The sequence below is a fragment of the Acinonyx jubatus genome, chromosome A1 (assembly GCF_027475565.1).
Source record: "Acinonyx jubatus isolate Ajub_Pintada_27869175 chromosome A1, VMU_Ajub_asm_v1.0, whole genome shotgun sequence".
Classification (NCBI taxonomy): Eukaryota; Metazoa; Chordata; class Mammalia; order Carnivora; family Felidae; genus Acinonyx; species Acinonyx jubatus.
The window spans coordinates 11,856,195-11,869,385 of record NC_069380.1 but is presented as its reverse complement, the minus strand read 5'-3'; the positions used below and the strand labels follow the sequence as shown (position 1 = coordinate 11,869,385).

The 13,191-nt window shown below is 44.5% G+C and overlaps 1 long non-coding RNA gene across 6 annotated transcripts in view; it reads right to left on the bottom strand.

Annotated features, from left to right (window-relative positions):
* LOC113600914 (uncharacterized) overlaps positions 1–13,191 on the bottom strand; it is a 41,601-nt gene that overhangs the window by 15,835 nt on the left and 12,575 nt on the right. Inside the window, exons 2-3 of one of the 6 annotated variants that reach the window (XR_008294929.1) lie at positions 12,078–12,210; positions 1,953–2,105 (exon numbers count right to left, since the gene is read on the bottom strand). The exons of 3 other annotated variants lie outside the window; for them this stretch is intronic. This is a non-coding gene — a long non-coding RNA (uncharacterized LOC113600914). The remainder of the gene's footprint in view (positions 1–1,952; positions 2,106–12,077; positions 12,211–13,191) is intronic. 2 more of the 6 variants (XR_008294932.1, XR_003422022.2) reach the window with 2 other exon arrangements.

Here is a 13,191-nt window from a genome sequence, read left to right as displayed (position 1 = left end):
TATACATTCACCATCAACTTACTTAAGAAGCAGAATTTCATTACTTCGTTTTCCATTAAACACAGACTGCCATTTTTTAAGATTTTTGCTAGCAGGAGTGCTTAGCAAAAATAAATAGTTGTTGCCATGTAACCACGGAGTAAATGACAACGCAAGAGCAGTCAGCCTACTTCCTACGTTCCCCGCCACAAGACAGCTCAACCTCTTCTTCCCACATACATTTTTGTAAACCTATCCCATAATTTCCCACGCTTCCCAATGGCCATGCTGACTGACCATCTGGTGGCTTCGTGCGTCCTGCAGGCCACAGAACTGTGCAAGTGCCCAGTACAACAAGTGCCCCATGAGGACAGCAGCACTGAATGAAGGTCCCGCCTCCATCTGCAACTGGACAGAGCTAGATGTCCCTGGCCAACTGTATCCGAGCAAACTTTGTTTTATGGACAAACACCGGGTGTGCTGTCCTTGAAAGAGAGCTGCTAGTTAGATTGCATCAGGAAATGGTTGGTGCCAGTCACCTTTCAGATTAACCACTTGTTCAAGTACAAATTGTGCTCACTGCATGCACGCGTCACACACTTCCAGATGAGAGTATGGCAGGAGCTGGAACCACAGAGTCTTCAACAGATGTTGGCACATATTCCAGGCATACCTTGTTTTATTGTGCTCCACTGTATTGCGCTTCACAGAGAGGAGTTTTTTATAATTCAAACGTTCGTGACAACCCTGCCTCGAGAAAGTCTATCGGTGCCATTTGTCCGACAGCATTTGCTCACTTCCTGTCTCTGTGTCACATTTTGGTAATTCTCACGATACATTGTCATTACATTTGTTATGGTGAGCTGTGTTTCCTGTGATCAAGATCGGTGATCATCGATGTTACTACGGTAATTATTTTGGGGCGCCACAACCTACCGCCGTATAAGATGGCAAACTTAACTGATAAATGTTGTGTATGTTCTGACTGCTTCACCAACAAGCCACTCCTCCATTTCTCTCCATCTCCTCAGGCCTTCTTATACCCTAAAACATAACAATGTTGATATGAGGCCAATAAATAACCCCACAACAGCTGCAAAGTGTTCAGGTGAAAGGAAGAGTCAATTGATGGGGCAAACTTCATTGTTGTCTTCTTTTAAGAAATTGCCACAGCCACCTGTGACACCCTGATCAGTCAGCAGACCAATATCAAGGCAAGACCCTCCTCCAGCACAAAGATTATGACTCACTGAAAGCTCAGATGATGGTTAGCATTTCTTAGCAATAAAGTATGTTTTAATTAAGGTACGTATATTGTGGGGTTTTTTAGACATAATGCTATTGCACACATAATAGACTACGGTATAGTGTAAACATAACTTTCGTATTATACACCAGGAAACTACAATTTTCATTTGTTGCTCCGAGTCGCTAATCTGTTACTGTTTTCACCCCTAGTTGTTTTTGTCTTTCCCTGACATGGATTCTTTTTTTAAAAGCAAAAAGGTGTTGAGGTAATGGGGGACAAAAGACCCAAATTCAGAATATGAATGCAACATTAGTGAATTCCGGGACATCTGCCAACGGACCAGCAGGCAGAACCAGCATTTTATCCCTGTTAAAAGACCTGCTAATCTACAAAGTGATTGCTATGATGAGCCTCTGGGGGCAGCCAGGAGTTGGTCCTCTCCGTTTAAAGGTTATTTGGCGACCAGACACCCTGCCCACTCAATAGTTAAGAAAAGGTATGAAGAGAAAATGATTTGGAGAACGAGAAAAAAAGCATTTTTTAACTTGTCTAAAGTAAAAAATTAAATCGCTTCTTTCTCTGAATGTTATTTTCCAAGATAAGAAGGCTTGTCTGAAGGTGCTGTTGTGCCAAAAACCCAGTGCCAAGGATGAAGTTTTGTTACACATGTAAGAAAAATGTGCATAAAGGTTAGCCATCCAGAAATGTGGCTTAAAATACTCACAGTCATGGGCTATTAGAACTGAGGCAGATTTTGGAAGCCCTCTCATTCATTCCCTTCACTGTACAGAGGAGGAAACTGAGTCCCAAAGAGGTCAGTAGTCGTCCAGTGTTACCAGATCTGGATCCAGGCCGTCCCTCTTCCGACACCAGTCAGCTAGTGATGATAACAGTTAGATCAAAAGCACATATTCAGATCACTCAGACAGCTTCACGAGTAGGAGAGGCAGATACCCTCTTAAACACTAACGGACAATAACCTCCTTCAGAGCTTTTGGAGGAATCGAACATAAAGATACGAATCAACATTTGGAACATAATGAAAACATGGAAATTTCCCTGAATATTGCCCAATATGAAAGCCACATAACAAAGCAACTGAGAATTTTTAATACATATCGCAAATCATGTAATTTTCGGTGAGTCCCTATCTTGATTTTTCCAGAATAAACTCCGTGGACTCCAAATTACTGTCGTCATTTCTAGTGTTCACTATTGCTTTTAAAATCCCAGACAGAGGTTTTATTCACTGTGGGTTTCTTCTACCAAGTCTGACAGCCAAAACGGGGGCTTGGGAAGAGGGACAGAGCAGATTTAACAGATTTCTTAAAAACATAGCCATTATATATAAGCTGTTTATTCCAAAGGGGACTTAAATTTTTGACGGATGGGTGAGTGGGTGTGTGGGTGCATGTGTGAGAGAGTAGGCGGAGGGGTGGAAGGGTGTGGGAGTTGTGGTTGTGGTGCGTGGGGATGGGGGTACGTGTTCAAAAGTTGCTACACAGTCCCCTAGCGTCCTGCCTGAGAGCACAGTGCCTGGAGCCAGAATGTCTGAGTTTAAATCCCAGCTTCATAACTTGCTAGCTTAAGTACTTGCTTAGGTACTTAAGGCCTATTATGTGTCGCAGTTTCCTCGTCCGTAATACAGGCATAATAAGAGACCTTAGCTCAACCAGTTGCTGTAAGGATTAGATGAGTTAATGTACATACAGCCTGCAGAACATTCTGCGGCATACAGCAAACATGTAATTAAACGTTAACTGCTGCTATCCAGAGGTCACTCCTCTGGCAACCACAGTTTTCTGGGATAACACCCAAGTAAGCCTTCTGCAGAACCGGGGCGCTACGGCCTGGCCGCTGAAGTCACAAACAGGTCTCAGCCGATTTCACGCTAAATTCTAACAAACCTACCTGCTCCCTTATACAGGAAATGACAAGGCACAGGTAAGCGTCTACCTCCCGATGCCGGCGGTCGGCCCTTGAGGCAGCTCCACGGTCACTCGTGCGAACGATGTGCACCTACTGTCTCCACAGCATGGTGGGAAGGCCAGACCTACACCGGGAGCTCACCGTCTGGTAGGGGAGACGAGCCACGCACAAACACTTCGGTGGCAACACAGGAGTTTGAGAATCGTGTGCAAGAGAAGCACCAGGCTGGGTGTGATCCAATTTCACCAGCCCCTTCTGGTGTGGGGGAGATCCAGGGGAACACCACAGACGGGGAGTTACAACTGCCCACGCACAGATAGGAGGGACCCTGCTCCCACCAAGATTCATTACCATCAGACTGCCAAAAATAAAAACAATGATTTTTAAAGCAAGGCTTAAATACACAAATCTCTGTGCAAAACCCAAATAATTACATAAACCCACAGACCATAAAACCCGGTATCATAGACAAGGCTACATTGATTCATCACTGGGTTCCTTTATGGCTGCCTCCCTGAGGGGCTGTGCTGGGCCTCCCAGAGCCCTGGAATTTCTTCCCACTGTTGGAGCTTCGAGGCCCTGGCTCCGTGGCTCACTAAGTCACTCTGCCCTGCCCTGGCTCTTCCAGAAGACCGCCGACGCCTGCCGTGGATGCATATTTTCTAAACTCTCGACTCGTTCCTTTAATAACTCTTAATGTCAATTTATCCAGCACAGCCTGTGCAGCAATTTATGACTGAGTAGGAGGCAGAGCAAAGTTGAGCAAAGCAGGATGAGTCAGCTTTCCCAAGACTCGCTTCTATCAGCTGGGTCTGGATTGAGAGAGGGACTCCAGAAAGGCTTTCAAACTCACTTTGAAAGTGAGGACTTTCACCTAGCTGTCCTCATATGGTCCAGCCACTTTCTAGGGGGCATCAAATCTGGCAGAAGGAGAGTTTGTGACGGTCGTTTTCCCATTGAATGGTTGGAGAGAGCTGTCCGGAGCCAGCCTCCACGGGGCCCCCCAAGGAGGGGCCCTGCCATTCTCAAAATCTCACCCTCCTTTCTAAGGGGCACCAGGCAACAGTCTTGCACTTGGAGCCAGAAAGACCATTTGTCAGTAGTCTGGGCCCAGAGGCTAACCTGAGACTGAGCTTAAAAACTGACTATGAGTTGGCATGAGTGCGATAAAAAGGGCTCCAGACCCGTGGCTCTGGTGGGTCAGCATTCGTGCTCATGTATGTCCAGGAAGGCTACAGGACTTTCCACTGTCTCCACTAAAGGGAAGACTTTGCAGATACCACTGGTCCCATGAACTTGGTCCTAAGACCTCTGAAAACATGACAGGAATGAAGGAAGCCGTGTGGGGTGAGGCAGGCTGTCATTTCAAAGGAATTTGGGGTGTAAAGAGAAGAAGACTTGGGTATACCTTCGGAAGCTCGTTTGTTCCAGGAAACCCATTCAAAGGGCCATTGGGCATGTAAACATGAAACTGGGACCATAATTGGCGAATCAAGAGGCTTTTGAGACACTGCTGTGTCTGGAATGCTCTGTGTGATCATGAAAAGTATTGTCTGTATGTAAAGTACACTTTCTGTTCTATGTATTTAGTTGCCTTTGGAGAGATTTTGTTTCACTTTTACCTTTTAAGAATGGATGGAGGCGTCTTTGTGCAGGAAAGCTGCTGTTTGTTCATGGGAGGATGTGTCTGTTTTTGTTGGATCAAGGCTGTCGGGGAATCTGGGCACGAGGGTCAGAAGCTGGAGGAGATGCTCTCAAGAGAGAGAAGATGAAAAAACCCCAGGTGCCAACAACGCAGCTCCGGAGGCCTGGAAGAGGCTCTGTGCTCCGTATTTGGGTCTGACCGGTCCTGCATCCTGGGAATGGCAGCTCTGAGGGCCTCAGAGACAGCCCCTTGGGGAAGACATGGATATGCTGACCAGGGACATCATCGCGATGGCTGGCCAAGAGTTGTGGAAGATTCCTGAGCTGTATGCATCAACCAGGGAAGCCAGAGCATTGCGAGACAACGCCCTGGGCAAAGACATTGGCATTCTCATCAGGAACACATTGTACAGGGCGGTGGACAGTGACCTCAGGAGCCTGAGAGGGAGAAAAAGAGCCTGAGAGGTGATTTCTGAGCAAATTCTGGAATGCCAGCTTGGAGCACTCAGAAATCATTGGCACATTCTTTAGGGATGTGAAGTTCCTGCTGGCAAGATGAAGGCCGAAGATTAACATATGTGCTCCCAGGCTGGCGAGACTTTCATCAACCCTCTTCTCTGTGATAAGACACAACTTATTTAGAAAACCGTTCTATTCCCAGTTCTACTACTAATGCCACACGGCTTTGGTTAAGCTGCCTTAGTTGCTTGAGGTTTGTCTTCTTAGTTATCCCCGGATGATGTTTGCCCACTTGCCCTAGAGCCTAAAGACGACATGGACTGGATTGCCTTCAGTTAAGAAGGATCTGCCAATGAGTTGCCCCTGGACACAGTCCAAACGGAGCCACAGGAGCCCAAATGAGAGGTATAAGAGATCCATGCAAAAGGAAAATAAAGGTAGAAACAGTAACTGAAGCCCTCTTAGCTTGAATTCTCCCAGAGGCAGACCCTGCCACAGGATTTGAGCAGAAGTAGCTTATGTAGAAGTTACAAGCAATCACAGAGAAGTAGGGAAGTGAGGCAGAGCAAGTTGCTTACAAAGTGTGCATATTGAACCACCTGAAACAGTGGGCAGCCAGTTTATGCCACACAAAAAGGCTAAGAAACTGCAAAATACTTGTCTCAAAGCTGTTATACACCAACTCCTGTCTGTCATTGCTGAGGGCAGCTCCCAGGGTGGGGGCTGTTAATTCTCCAGGCCTTTGGTTTGCTGGGCAAGCAGGCAGCCTTCTGCACTTGAAAAATAAAATACACCCCAAAAACAAATAATCCAGTGAAGAAATGGGCAGGAAACATGAATAGACACTTCTCTAAAGAAGACATCCAGATGGCCAATAGGCACATGAAAAGATGCTCAACGTCGCTCCTCATCAGGGAAATACAAATCGAAACCACACTCAGATATCACCTCACGCCGGCCAGAGTGGCTGAAATGAACAAATCAGGAGACTATAGATGCTGACGAGGACGTGGAGAAACGGCAACCCTCTTGCACTGCTGGTGGGAATGCAAACTGGTGCAGCCTCTCTGGAAAACAGTGTGGAGGTTCCTCAGAAAATTAAAAATAGATCTACCCTATGACCCAGCAGTAGCACTGCTAGGAATTTACCCAAGGGATACAGGAGTACTGATGCATAAGGGCACTTGGACCCCAATGTTTATAGCAGCACTCTCAACAATAGCCAAATTATGGAAAGAGCCTAAATGTCCATCAACTGATGAATGGTAAAGAAATTGTGCCTTATATACACAATGGAGTACTACGTGGCAATGAGAAAGAATGAAATATGGCCCTTTGTAGCAATGTGGATGGAACTGGAGAGGGTTATGCTAAGTGAAATAAGTCATTCAGAGAAAGACAGATACCATATGTTTTCACTCTTATGTGGCTCCTGAGAAACTTTAACAGAAGACCATGGGGGAGGGGAAGGAAAAAAAAAAAAGAGGTTAGAGAGGGAGGGAGCCAAAACATAAGAGACTCTTAAAAACTGAGAACAACTGAGGGTTGATGGGGGGTGGGAGGGAGGGGAGGGTGGGTGATGGGTATTGAGGAGGGCACCTTTTGGGATAAGCACTGGGTGTTGTATGGAAACCAATTTGACAATAAATTTCATATTAAAAAAAGATTGTAAAAAAGTAAAAATAAATAAAATAAAATAATAGAATAAAATAAAATAAAATAAAATAAAATAAAATAAAATAAAATAAAATAAAATATAAAAAGCTCTGTGGTGCCAAGCAGATACTGAGAGTTAAAAGTCATCCTGCAGAACACTACCAAAATGGCAAGGTCCGGATATGTGAGCAAGGCTCTGACAGTCTGTGGTACCACTTGGCCTTGCACCACTGAGATCCAGTCGTACTGCTTCTTAAGTTCACGCTGTCTGGTCAATGTTTCTTCAAGGTGGTGACTGGTCACAACTTCCTAAAGAAACAGTTTACAACAGGAAGCGATAGCCCCTTCTGCTACAGTGGGTTCCAAGGCTGCAATTGATATTTAATCATCTCCATGTCTAGAATCCATTCTAGATTCTCCTCATCTTCAGGCAGCTCACTGGTCTAAGTTGCTCACCCAGCCAGTGTGCCCAGTTACGTTGTTTACCTAACAAGGTAACCCAGCTCTTTCTTTCTAGTATATCTAAGTCCTTGGCCATCATGCTCTTATCAGGCTATGGCTGCTTCAATTGCCTATTTATAATTATTATTTGGCAATGAAAACACCAAAAAACAACCCAGGGATTTCCAGACATACCTTTCCTGCTCCTGTTATGGAGCAGCAACTGTCTTCAAGATAAGCAGGGTCACTACCCCTGTCAATATGGCAATTTCTTTCTTTGCCTACTGGTCTATTTACATGAGGAACCCGAAGTGAACAAGTAGCAGCCGTAACCCTAGATTTAGTAGACCCTTTATTGCATCCACTGGAAGAACATCCCTCCCCTTGGACCAGGACCTCTAATCCATCTGAGCCTATGGTTACAGGGGCTGGAAGCACAAATTCCCCCAAGTGGGTTGCTGAAAGTAATGGTGAAAAGGGCCATTCCTACTTAACCACTGGGTTCTTAGACCCATCTCGTCTAAGTATGAGAAAAATATCACAGTCATTAGCTTAATGTTTTTATTCTATCTTGAAGGACAGTGTATCAACCTCTCTGGTGCCAACTCCAAGCTAGCAACTGATCTGCACATTTAAGAGACCCTCCCAGTGTTCTGTTAGGCCAGTCACTACTGAATGGTGTGAAGCACAATAGAACCAGTGGATCTCAAGGCCATGTGCCCATTTTCACTTTCCTTCACTGGTCCGAAGTGATAGAATAAATCAGAAAGTCTGAGAACCAGTGGTTCTGGCAGTAGCACTAAAGGCAAGAAAGGAAAAGACATACCTGGAATATGTAATAATTCCAGTAGGGATGACTCAGTATTCCTTCCAGGATGGAAGAGTTCTAATGCAATGAACCTGCAGTTGTTGGCTGGTTGGTCTCCTTATAGGTGATTCCATATCAGCCTCAGCTGCTGACAGCTCTGTCCTTCAGCAGTGACAGTAGGGGGATCAGCCTTGTGATGATGTCCATGCTCTTGGACCTATGCACAAACTCAGTTTTCACCCCCATGAATACTATGTTCACAGCACCATAATGCAAGAATGGAAGTGACCAAGGAGAGATGCTGGTTTATTTCCACTGGATGAATCATCCTATGCACTCAGTTGTTCTGGGCTTCCTGTATGGAGGATGCTTCTTGAATTGGTCATTGAGGTGAACACAAAGATCCTCACACTCCCTTAGAAGTATCCACACTTCTCTAGACCTCCTTGTCTCTGAGCTTTCAATCGTTCTTATCCTAAGCCCTAACCAAAAAGCTAAATCATTCACCACTGCTCATTGATCCAAGTATATACTTACCTCAAACTACTGCACCCCCCCCCCCCTTATAAAGTTGAATGCCAGGTGTGATGTTCTAAGCTCTGCTCACTGGGAAGATTTCCCCATTCCCCTGCCACTGTCTTTCAGAGGCATCTGTGAGTGGAGCTGTAATACAGCAGCATATCAAAAGTAACCACATATCGAGCTGACCCACTTATGAACAAGACCCAAGATTTTTCTCTGTTGATCATCTGGTTATAGGGAAGCATCACTAAATCCATAGGGGAGGCATTGGTGCAAGAGAGATAGGTGCACAAGAAACTGGACCATTCATTCTGAAAACTTATTTGTGTTTTCCAGATGTACTCAGATCCCACATGTAATATTCCCATGGTATGATGAATTGAATCAAGCCTCATTTGGCAAGTCCAAAAATACCCAGGACATGATGGAAATCTCCAATCACTTGCTGTCCTTTCCCATGTTAAATGTTCAGGCCCTACCAAGGCCCAGTAGCATACCAAGAGCTACTTTTCAAATAGTGAATAGCTCTCCGCTGCAGATGGCATGGTCTCACTTTAGAAGCCAAGGATTCTGTTCTTCAACTCTCCTGTCAGAGCTTGCCAGAAACACTGTAGAACATTCTGGTCTACCATAGCAACACTATAAAGCATCATATATGTTTCCAGACAACTGGAGCTCACAAATTTTACCAGTATTCCAGGGTCCTGGAATTTTTTGAGGTTTATTTCCCACCTTATGATGCACATGTGTCCTAACAGAACACCCAAAGTATTTGCCATCTACTCTTCCAGATCTAAATCAACATAATATTGGCAAAATAGTGGACAGATCTGATGCTCTGAAGAATGTTTAGATAATCAAGGCATCTTTGGACCGTATTATAATAAAGAATGTAAGATACAGGTCTGCGGCATGACCATGAATGTACATTGTTATCTATTCCAAGTAAATGCAAACTGCTTCAGCATCTCCTCTTGCTATGAATTGAAAAACATGCATTTCCCATACCAGTAGCTACATACTAAGTGCCAGAAGCTGCGCTGGTTTTTTCAAGTAAAGATACAACATACACACAACAACTATGATTGGAGATACCACTTGATTACATTTACTGCAGTCCATTGTCAGAGAGAGATGAATTAAACAAAGAGATGATCTGGACAACCATCCCTATACATCTCTAAGGATGGCACTAATTTCTGCCAAGTCAGCAGGATGAGATTTTGCTTCTGAGTCATTATCTGGGCTGCAGATGGGGAAATTGGGAAGGTGTGGCAATCTCAGACTTCTACACTTGGCCTTTCCTATGGGTCAGAGAACCACAGACAAGAGAGAAATTTGAAGGCTCTGTTTGCTAATATGACCATTTAGAAGACTCAGGAACCAGAGAAATGACCAGTTAGGCAGTGAACTCTAGACCAGCTAGACATGGACTTGGACCAGGACTCCATTTATCACCAGATCTCCAAATGCCTCAAATCTAACACCCAATATAATGACAGATTGGATCTCCTAGTGTTGTGAGTTATATTACGTAGAAAATGGAACCTGAGAAATATACGTGTGTATAAAAAGCATATCAGGGAGTTATTTTGGAGACAATACCCATTGGGAATGAGGATGCAGACTTGGGTAGGGGAAGAAGTTAGACAGTAATTCAGTTGCAAGAGACCCCATCTGATGCTGTGGAGGGCTCTGAAGCTGGAATAACCTTTCATAGATATCTCAAATTAAGGCCAGGTGGCCTAGCCTTTGACCCAGCACTTGGACCAGTCATTAAATGCGTGCTTTTCCCAAGGAGGGGCTTAGCTATCAGCCATCATGCCTAGCAGCTATAAGATGACCCCTTCTTCAGTCCTGAAGGAAGTTCTGGGACACACGCTACAGCATCCACTTTTGTCCAATCCTTGCACTGCTTGGGTACATTTGATTTGTGTAGTCAGTTTACCCCTTCCAGGAATATCTCCTTTAGGAGTCTGAATGTAATAGCACAAACTATTGCCCCGGCTGCTGCAACTGATCTCGGGCTCCAAATGATATTCATCTTCTCCTTCTTCTACCAATCATGCTACATTTCCCTCACTGGATACTAGTATGTCTGCTCTTCTCATGACTTACCTGATGGAGTGAACCAGAACCTGTCTGAATCCCTGATCACCAAGCCTTCTCAGGTAATGGCAGCTGCCTTCATTCACTTACTATCAAAATTGGGCAAGGTCTGCCAAGCCTATAGCTCCACTTGGACCTGCTGTAGAGTCCTTTCTGCTCCGGACCCCACTCAAAGCTGAAAACTTTCCATGTCCTTCAGCAAATGGGCCCAAGCATTATGTCCAAGTATGGAATGTGCTATCTCCAAAAACCCAAAAGGCCAATCCAACACTGTGCTACATTTTTACTAGGAGAGGGAACAAACAGAGATAATGTGTTCTTTATTTTGGAAAGAGATCCCAACAGGCCTCAGGCCACACAGCCTTTAAAGCTACATTGGCAAGGTGGCCCTCCGATTGGGTTTATCTCTCACCATCTGGAGGGCATGTGTCCTAACAAGGGCTCCAACATACTTGCCACTTCTTGGTCATCAGTTCAATTAACATAATGTCATCAGTCTAGTAGAATAAAATAATGTTTTACAGAATTTCCAGATGGTCTGGGGCCTCTTTGACTATAATAAGGCAGAGGCCATGAGTTAACATAAAAGCTAGAGAAATACTAAATGTATACTGTTGTTTGTCCCACATGAACTCAGACTGCTTCTAGCACTCTTTCCTAATAGGAATAGAAAACAACACATTTGCCAGGCGAATGGCCATATGCCATGAGCCAGAGGCCATATTAATCTACTCTAGTAATGATACCAGCAGGGCAGCTGCAATTAGATCTTCTCCATCACTGAATTGATACGAATCCACTCCTAGGATCCATGTGGTTCTATAGGAGGCAAACTAGCAAACTAAATGTGCATGTGAAAAGCACAACAACCCATGCATCCCATAAATCTTTAAGAATGGCACAGATCTGTACCATGTTCCCCAGGATACAATATGATTTTTGTTTTACTACCTTTGAGGCAAGGATGCAGATTCAGAGGTTTCCACATGCTCCTAAACTCAGATGTGGGAATTGTTCCGACTACCAAGTATGTCCAGTTCAAATATGTATTCAAGAATCAGAAAAATGACCACAAGGTAGGTCCTTGGGCCTAGTGGAACTACTGTGAAATAAATCCTGGCCAAGACTCCATTTACTATTTGGCCTCCATATGTCTCTGCTCTAACAAGGTGGCCATGATGATGCTTCAGTTGCTAGATTACTGGATTACAATTACTGGGACCCTACATCCAACAGTCCTTGAAATGCCCAGTTATTCCCCTTATCCCGGTGTATAATTACCCAAGTAAATGGCCAGAGGTTCCTTTGGAGAAGGACTGGGAAACTCATTACCATATACATTTACTGTAGTGTTGCAGGACTCTTCCTCCTGAGGATCTGCCTCTCCTTTGTGAATGGGTCATCATCCTGAAAACTGGTTCGGATGAGGAAATGGGGCAAAGAATTATGACTTTTTATTAAGGCAGGTGACTTCAGCCTCCTGATAACCTACACTTGATTTCTTTTACTTGCTTCAACGGAACAATACTCTTGTTGGAAGCCCACCTATCTTGCTCCAGGACACCATGTTCCATTACTCATTTCATGGCTCTCTACACACGATAACCCCAAGGCAGAGATTTCACTCTTTTGCTCATAAAGAACATTGCGCCACCTGGAGTCTATTATTCAGGATTTTATAATCCCCATTGCTATCAAAGATCCCAGGTTTCTAACAGAATCACCCATCAGCCTGGCTGGCAGCTGTCACCAGTGTGTTCCTTACCTCTTTGGGTGTCCTCTATGCATTCCTGTGGACTACAGTGGGCTGGTAGGCTTTCTACCCTTGCATACTGTTCCAACTTTATCATGCCCATCAATAAATTCTTCATTCCCAAGTTTTGCTCTGACACCCTTGATCCATTACCCTCAGATAGAATCCCTTGGCTCCTGCCAGTGCATGTTAGCTAAGACCTACAGCTCCATCCATCAGTACCTTTCCTCCCTAAACAGAACCAATAGTTGTGCAGCCAGATTAGGATGCAACTGAGTATTTGGCCTGGTAGAGGGGTAGGAATAGATTCCGAGGGAGGTACATGTTGTATCGTAAGACAGAGGCCTTTTCATTTTCTTTAAGTAAAAGCTGGGGGGGGGGGGGATGATAGTCTTTAACAGAGAGGAGTGGAGTACTTCTGTAGGACCAGTAGGTTCAGAGATATCTAGGGGTTGAAGAATCTGAAGTGCATCAACCCAGATGTCCTCTTCCAAGTTTGAGGGTCTCACTCATTCCTAACCTGGACCTTGACCCTGATGTGCCAGAATTGCCAGATTCCAAATTCAACTTTATATAAAGTTCCAAAACCCTTATAATTAATGCCTGGGCCTGATATATAGCTTTTTCTTATCTCCTGCAACT